Source organism: Pan paniscus, chromosome 1, assembly GCF_029289425.2.
Source record: "Pan paniscus chromosome 1, NHGRI_mPanPan1-v2.0_pri, whole genome shotgun sequence".
Lineage (NCBI taxonomy): Eukaryota > Metazoa > Chordata > Mammalia > Primates > Hominidae > Pan > Pan paniscus.
The window spans coordinates 14,516,184-14,524,966 of NC_073249.2; the positions used below are offsets into that span (position 1 = coordinate 14,516,184).

The 8,783-nt window shown below is 39.1% G+C and overlaps 1 long non-coding RNA gene across 1 annotated transcript; it reads right to left on the reverse strand.

The window, feature by feature from the left end:
* Positions 1-1,188: 1,188 nt before the first annotated feature.
* Positions 1,189-8,187, reverse strand: LOC134728739 (uncharacterized). Its single transcript, XR_010109514.1, has 3 exons — positions 8,066-8,187; positions 3,663-3,777; positions 1,189-1,896 (listed from the first exon to the last, which is right to left on the reverse strand). It is a non-coding gene; the product is annotated as an uncharacterized LOC134728739 (long non-coding RNA).
* Positions 8,188-8,783: the final 596 nt, after the last annotated feature.

Consider the following 8,783-nt stretch of genomic DNA (forward strand, 5'->3'; position numbering starts at 1 on the left):
TTTGCCTACAGAGCAGTGGGTGTACAGCACTTAGCCAAGTAATGAAAAACATCATTTTAAACTGCACAGAGGCCAACAGGTTACAAAGCATTATCTCATTTAATCTTCATAGTGACCTTACAGCACAGCAGGTATTGTCATTCTACATTCACAGATGGAGGGACTGAAGCCCAGGAGGTGAAGCAATACAGCATGACTCACACACTAAATGCCAGTGCCAGGACTTGAGCCTCAAGGTTACGCCACCCCACAGCATTTGTCCTCCAAAAGGCCAGGCTATCTTCTCACAATGGCTGTCAGTGTGTTCATTTTCAAAACCTAAACTAGCTAAGTCTTAAAAGATGAAAACCAAAAAAAAATTAACTGAGAAGAAAGGCACCCACAGCTTCAAAATCCAAAGAAGAAAGTAGACCCTTTTGTTTTAGATCAAGGGAAACCAAAAAACAAAAGCGGTGAGACAGAATAATCCCTGAAGGAAAACAGTGACCTTCTCCAGGTTTAGGAAGATGGTCAAACCCGCATGCCCCTCCGTGCTTCTAGGAAAACGTACTACACATATTCTTCAGGCAGATGCGAACGCTCTGAAGGGGCGCCCCTCTGCAGCTGGCTGACTAGCCCTCCTCTGCTCTGTCGTTTTCATCCAAACATTTAGATCTGTGGCCGGGTAGATATTAGTGGCTGGGTCAAAAAGACAGTTCTGGTATGAAATATTTATACTTAATTGGCCTCTGTGTCTGTCTGTGTAGTTTTGCCAAGCATTTTAATAGTTTTCCTTGAGTATTCTTTATTCTTTTTTGGAAAGAATGCTATTCGGGGTAAGAATCGGGGGGGAGTAGGGGACACAGCACAAAAGGTTGTCTCCTCTGAAGGCTTTGGGCACTCTTCCCAAAACAGATGCAGAAGGCAACACTGGCCTCTGCCTTGAAAATAATGTGGGATATTTATCTTGAAGTTCACCATTGTTATTCTTTGCTTCTTAGCCTTTCTGATTTGAATTCCAGTTTAGTCTTGATTTTGTAGAATAATCAAAGTAATGAATTGGAGGAAAATTATAATTTCTAGTATACAATAGGATGAGATAGAGTGTAACTTTTCATTTGCAATTTAATTTTTATTGTATCTTATTTATTTACTTATTTATTTGTAGAGACGGTCTTGCTCTGTTGCCCAGGCTGGGGTGCAAGTGGCACAATCATAGCTCACTGTACCCTTGACCTCCTGGGCTCAATCAATCCCCCTGCCTCAACCTCCTGAGTAGCCAGGACTGGAGGCTCATACTACCATGCCCAGCTAAGACAGGGTCTTGCTCTGTTGCCCAAGGTGGTCTCAAACTCCTGGCCTCAAACAGTCCTCCTACCTTGGCCTCTCAGAGTGTTGGGATTACAGGCGTGAGCCACTGCACTTGGTCTGCAATTTAACTTTTAAATAAGGCATTTATTTGAATAATTCTTATCCAGTATTTTAAAAATATATTTTTATCATTAAATGGTAGTATATACATTTGTCATTAAAAAGTACAAAGTATTAAAAAATATAAAGGGAACAAAAATCACCCACAATTCTACCATGCTGAAAAAAAGATTATTAAGTGTATCCTTTTCCAATGTTTTCTATACAGTTTAATTTCTCTTAAAAATTTGAATTTTGTTATATATATATAGTATTTCTACACCTTGTTTTTGTGAAAATTATATAGCAAGTGTTTCTCTGTTATTGCCATTCTTGTAAACATAGTTTTTAACAATCTTCATGTTATTCCAAATTATAGATGGTCACAATTTATTGGGCGAGTCCATTATTTAATTTTTTTCCTTTTGGTGTATTAACAAAACCGTCATGTGCATTCTGTAGTTATATCTTTGTCTGAATCTTTGATTATGTCTCTACCACACTTTCCTAGAAGAGAAATTATAAAAACAAAGGATCAGCACAATTTTAAGGTTCTCATTAAATATTTTAATTTTTTTTTCCAAAAACAAACTCCCAAGTTACACTCCCACAAGTTGTGGATGGGAGGGCTGGATTTACTGAACCCTTCCCAGCATTGCTCGAGTTTCTTGGTTCCTCCGCTAGAGAAGAGGAGCCCCAGAGCTCTGTAGGCTCCAGGTAAGGTTGACCCTCCCCGTCATCCACCCCTCTCCCACAGGGTTGATGCAGGGCAGTGCTCCGTGTGTTTCCCCATGTGTTTCTTCCATACATCCATGAGCAGGAGCAAGGAGGAATGGCAGAGATCTGAGTGCTTCTGGAAAGGCCCTCATAACTCCCCCTTCCCAGCACCCCAAACCTCTGGCCAACAATCCGTCACTGCAATCTGCCTTATTGACCCACAGAACCACTCCCATCTCACCCTTCACCACAAACTCCCAGATTATCTCACCTCACCCAGACACATTCCCACACAACTCATCCAACCTGGATGCACCGTCTACTCCTCCCCACTTTTGAAGACTTCTAGTCAGTCATCAGCTGAATCCCCTATATCCTCAACCTCCTACTTGGTCACTCCTCTCAACTTCTTGCTCTAATTAGAACTTGGTTCTCCCCTGATGACACCATGTTCCCTGCAGCGTTTTAACATCATAGCTCATTTTTCTCCACATATCTTGAATTACTTGATCTGGAGTGGTGGATGTATGCTTCCTCTTCCCCATCGATGCTTCCAAACCATTCTCCCTCCACCCTCTCTAAATACCCCTAACTTAGAAGCTCCTGTTGCAGAACATGGGCTACCCCTCCTGGCTTCAATCATCTACTTCTCCCTGTGACACCTCTCTTCACTTATTAAGGATTTCAGTGTATGGCTCACGTTCCCTGTCTCTAACACAACTCATGTCATAATTCTTGGTGACATCAATACCCACATTGAGTCTTCACTTGTTCCCTCTCTGGACTCCCAGTTCCTTGCCCTCTTCTCCAATGCCATTGCTCTCCACCCCACCACTGACTCCACCCCACACAGCTACCTACTCGCAGGGTTCCACCCTTGGTGTTATCATTCCCAGTAGTTGCATCTCCTCCATAATCTCAACGTCAAGCCTCCCGTTCTCCAGCCACTACCTCTTCTCTTTTTAACTCACTCCCCAGTACTCCAACCATTCTTTGTCTCCAGTAGGATGATCCCCAACAATCCATTGGTTCTACCCTATGCCCCTGCCCCAAACCTTGGAGTCACTCTTGATTCTTCCCTGCTATGCTCTATAAATCTATTTGGCTCTCCTTTGTATATACAGATGAAGTGATCACTTCTTAGCACCTCCACGATTGACACCTCGTCTGTCACCACCTCTCTGCCTGGGTGACTACAGTGGTGGCCCCCTCCCTGCCCTCCAAGTGCCCACGCTTGCCCCTACAGTCTGTTCCCAACACAGCGGCCAGAGAGACCATCTTGCAATGTAAGTTAGATCATGTCTCACCTCTGCTCAAAACCCCTAAGTGGATTCTCATTCAGAGTAAAAGCCAAAGTTGTTTCTGTTCATTGGTTTTTAATTAACGGACTTAATTTCTTAGAGCAGAAGACTAAAGTTTTTGCAGTGCGTACAAGGCCCTGTGGGATGATTCCTCCCCGTCCATCCACTCCTCCAACCTCACCTTCTACCTGTCTACACCTTGCTCACTCCCCTGCAGCCTCATCCCATCCTGGATATTACTTGAAGACATCAAACCTGATCCTGCTCGGGGTCTTTGCTTGTTCCTCTACCTGGAAGCTTCAGCCCTCCATCTTTCACTTCCTCAGGTCTCTGCTCAAATGCCATCTTATGAGAGACGCCTTCAAAAACCCTCCATAAAAAGTAGCAACCATCACCGCCAGCCCCGCATCCCTGTCTCCCAACCGCCAGCCCCATGTCCCCATCTCCCACCCGCCAGCCCCGCATACCTGTCTCCCAACCGCCAGCCCCGCATCCCCATCTCCCACCCGCCAGCCCCACGTCCCTATCTCTTACTCTGCTTGCCTGTTTCCTTTCTTTTTTTTCTCTTTCCTTTCTTTCTTTCCTTCTTTCTGTCTTTCCTTTTTCTTCTCTTCCTTCCCTCCCTCTTTCACTTTCTTTTTCTCTCTTTTGTCTTTCTCTTTCCTTCTTCCTATCTTTCCTTCTTTTTTTCTCCTTCCTTCCCTCTCTTCTTCCTTCCTTTCCTTTTTCCTTTCTTCTCTTTCTTTCTCCTTCCGTCCTTCCTTCCTTCCTCTCTCTTTCTTTTTCTTTTCTCTCTCTCTCGCTCACTTCCTATTTCTTTCTTGCTTCTTTCCTTAATAGACTGTTTTTAGAACAGTTTTAGGTTTATGGTAAAACTGAGGGGAAAGTATAGAATTCCCATATGCCCCCCCCCACACACAGCCTCCCCCACTGTCAACATCCCACACTCCAGAGTGGTATATTTGTTACAATCCATGAACTTACACTCCCCCTTCCAACCCCATAGTAATTATCACCACTTGACACACTAAATATGTGCCCAATAATTTGTTTATTGTCTATTATGTTCCTCTCCAGAATGTAAGCTCCCTGAGGGGTGGGGGCCTAGCGGATTTCTTTTTCTATGGAATCCCCAGGCATGCCTGATGTAATAGCCACTCAAAAATATATTTGTTGAGTAAGTGAAGGAAAAATGTGATAGGCAAACCAAAAACTTTGGTATTTTGCTGTTTTAATTTGCATTTCTTTGGTTATTAATCATCTCAAACATCTTTCCATGTGTTTTTTGGCCATTTGTATTTTTTTGCAAATTGTCCATTTGCTTTTACCCATTTTCCCTAGGAATGTTAGTGTTTTCCTTATTAACCGTTAAGTGCTTAACCTGTTAAAAATATTAATTTTCAGTGTCTTATTTATTAAAAATATTTTGCCAGTTTGTTTTTCTACCTTAATTTTGTTTATGCTCTTTATGTATTTTACTTACAGAAGTTTTAAATGTTTGGCAGCTAAGTATGCCAGTATTTTAATATATGTTTTATTTCCCATTATGTTTATATTTAGAATGCCCTTTCTCAACCCAATGCCAGTTAACTTTTCACTGGCATTTTCTTCTAATTCATCCACTCAATAAATATTAAGCACTGTTGGAACCAGGTTTTATTCCACGGGCTGGGAATAAAACAGTGAGCAAACTGTTTTAAAAAAGAGCTTGCTCTCTCAGAGCACATACTCTCATATTTTATTACTTAATGTTTATGTTTAACACTTACCTTTCGCTAGAAGTTTTATAATTATACAGTATGGCATAAGAACCTAAGTTCATGCTTTTTCCTTTTTTTAAAGTAACCTTTTATTGAAATGTAACATTTATACAGAAAAGTGCCCAAATCATAAGCAGACATCTCATTGGATTTACTGAGCACACCCAGGTATCCATCACCCAAGGGAAGCAACGAAGGTGACCCCACCCAGCATCTACCCTGTGTCCCTATCTTGGACATTGATTCTGCTCCAGAGGTCACAATCTCATGGCGCCAATTGCCATAGATTCGTTTTGCTTGGTCTTAAACTTTATATAAACGGCAACTTGCAAAAAGCGGAAACTTTAGTTACTGGATTCTTTTGCTGGCCTTATGCTTGTAAGATGCGTCCACAATGTTAAGATACATTTCTTGCAATAATTTGTAGAATTTACATCTTTACAATGTTCAACATTCCCATTCAGAATCATGATATAGATCTTCATTTAATCAAATCTGTGCATGTGTTAGAAAATTCAAAGAATGTATTTTTATAGTATTGTAACTTGGTAATTTATGGCTTTAGTTGCTATTGAGAGTAAATTTTCCAGCATATTTTTAAACTGGTTCTTGCTGATAAAATACCCGGTGATTAAAATACATGTATATAGTTGTCATTTTACATATAAAATATTTTAATCAGCTTGTCTTTGATTACTGGTAAAGTAAGCACTTTTCCTTGTGTTTATTGACCACATTAATTTTTACCTTTTAATTGCTGCTACTGCTGCTTCTGCTTCTTCTTCTTGTTCTTCCTAGTTATTCTTGTTAATTTTAACAATTCTTTATATTTTAAGGATATCTTTGGAATATGTTGTGAAAGTATTTTCCCAGTTTATCTTTTTTTCTTAACTTGTTGCTATTTTTTGACGTATTTTAAAATATGTGCAGAGGCAAATCAATCATTTGTTTATTTTGTGATACCTTCTTTGCATTTATTTTTAGAACACTTTTTATTAAATGACTTATCTTCCCTTCCTTTTTTTGAGGTAATGTCTCTATTGTATACTATCTATATTTGTATCTATTTCTGGACTTTATATTTTATTCCATTGATATGGCTAGGTATAGAATTGTACAATTTAAATTATTATAGCTCTATAAAGCATTTTGATTTTTTTCAACGTGAGTCATTTTTCCTTATTCTGCTTTTCCAAACAATTTTGGTTGTTCTCATTTTTTCTTGCAAATAAAATATATGTATCATTTCACTGAATTCCAAACAAATAAAATCTCTTCAGATTTTGAATTGGAATTGCATTAAATGTGTAAATTATCTCCAAAAAGTTTACACCTTCCCATTATTTGTCCTCCTATCCAGGAAATTATACATCTTTTTATTTGTTCAAATATTCTTTTCTGCCCCTCATTAAATTTTTAACTTTTCTTTGAGTGCACTTTTCTTGTTAGGTTTATTTGTATGAATTTTATATTGTTTTGTTATTTTAAATTTAAATACTCTTTTAAATGTGTTGTTAGTTGGTTATTAGTGGTGTGTAGGAAAAGTATTTCTTATATTGCTATAATAATGATAGCTAAACTTTATAGAGTGAAACAAGGAAAGACAGTGTAACACAGGTGGTTAGGAGAAAGGGTTTTGGAGTCAGATTACCTGGATTCAAACGCCAGTCCTATTACTAGGTGTGTGACATTGGGCCTTGGTGTCCTCATTTGTACAATGGGGGTGATACAATACTTGCTTCATAGGATGCATATAAAGTGATTAGGTTACTCAAGTTTCTTTGGACAGACTAATCATATAACTTACAAGTAATAATTTTATCCTTTTTGATATTTTTACTGTTTTTCTGTATGTCTTATAATGGGAATTTCTAGGAAAATGTTTACCAACATTTGTGGTAATTAACATCCTCAACTGTTTCCTGATTTTAATGAGAACATCTTTATTATTTCATTGTTAACTATGATGGTGGGTATTTGTTAATTAATAGGTCTTATTGGGAATGAATGTTGAATTTTACCACATGCCTTTTTAGTATTTATTGCGATAATCATTTTTCCTTTCTCAAACCTTTCTGTGTGATACTTTGTATTATTAGTTTTCTCACATTGATCCATCCTTGCATTTTAGTAATCAAATATCCTTGGTATGATATAGTCTTCTTCTAATATATTGCTGGATTTGATTTGCTAAAACATTTTAAAGCTTTTTCTCCATACTTGTAAGCTATATTGGTGTCAGTTGCCTCCTTTGTCCTAGGTTCATCAGACTTGTTAACAAGATTACAAGTTTATAAGTTAATTTGGAATTTATAAGTAGATTTGGAAAGATTTACATATATTGCTGTGTTCTGCAATAATTTGTTTAGAATGGGAATTAACTTTTTGTTGAAGGTTTGAAAAAACTCACCCATAAACAAACTACACACCCATCTGAGCCGCCTGACTTTATTGAATGCAGCCTTTGACAACTTATTTAGTATCTTCTATACTTACTGATTTATCAGGGAATCTACTTATTGAGTTAATTTATGTTTTCCTAGAAAATTCAACTTTATGCTGTCTTCAAGAGGCATACTAACTCATAAAAATTAAAAGACTGACCCAGAAAACACAGCAAAAAGAAAAATATCACGAAATGATTGTCAGTCCAATTAAAATTCAAGACTGGAAGAATTCGTGGGTCAGAGAAGGTAATATTTTGTTGGCAAAGGGTATGATCTTCCATCATACATATTAAGCCCTGAATAATGTAGCCAGGTCATATATAAAGGAAAACTTGTTCAAAGTGTAAGGGATTGACAGGGAAAAAAAAGCAATGGGAAACTTTAAAACATTTAACTCATTTCTTAACAGATCAAGTAGCAAAATATAAACGTGGATAAGGAGACTGAATACCTTTCTTATGTCTTCAGCAGGCAGGCTCGGCTGGCCCACTTTAGCCTAAATCCCGGGATCCAGCAAGCATTCATCTCACATAGCTCGGGTTTTACTGAGCTGGTTCCTCTGCCTGCTTCTCTGACTTGCTGACCCGTGGAGTACACGAGAACTACAACCCCCAGCATGCACTGCGGTCAGTGGCTTCCTCTGGGGCTTCCCATCCAGAATCCTTTATTCCCACCAGTCACCACTCTACCCTCTCCCTGAAGCAATTTCCAGCCATCTATCTGGGAACTGTAATCTTTCCACGTCAGGGAAAAAGACGATATAGAAGGTTGGATGGGTAGTATTCAGACTCCCTCGGAAAACAAAGCGCACTCATACAGGACCAGAAACCCCGTTTGCTGACCGCCTGTGGGTCTCAGAGTCAGAGGGCCAAGAGGGAGCAGGAGACAAAACCAATGTCTTCCTACCTTTTCAGGAGGTCACCTGGCTCAGTGAGTTTCAGCAGATGAGAGAGAGTATGCTCTTCTCTCTTTCTCTCTTTTTAAAACTCCAACTCCACCTCCTTTATTTTGAATGGAAATCCCTCCTGATTGTGCTGTGTGCCCAGAGGAAGACAGCGACTGAACCCTACAAGACAAGTTTTCCCTCTAGTGAAGCTAATGAGGGCTTGCAAAGAGCAGTAGAAAGACATGAAGGTTTTAAATGCCTTCCTTCTTGGTTCCATCAAACA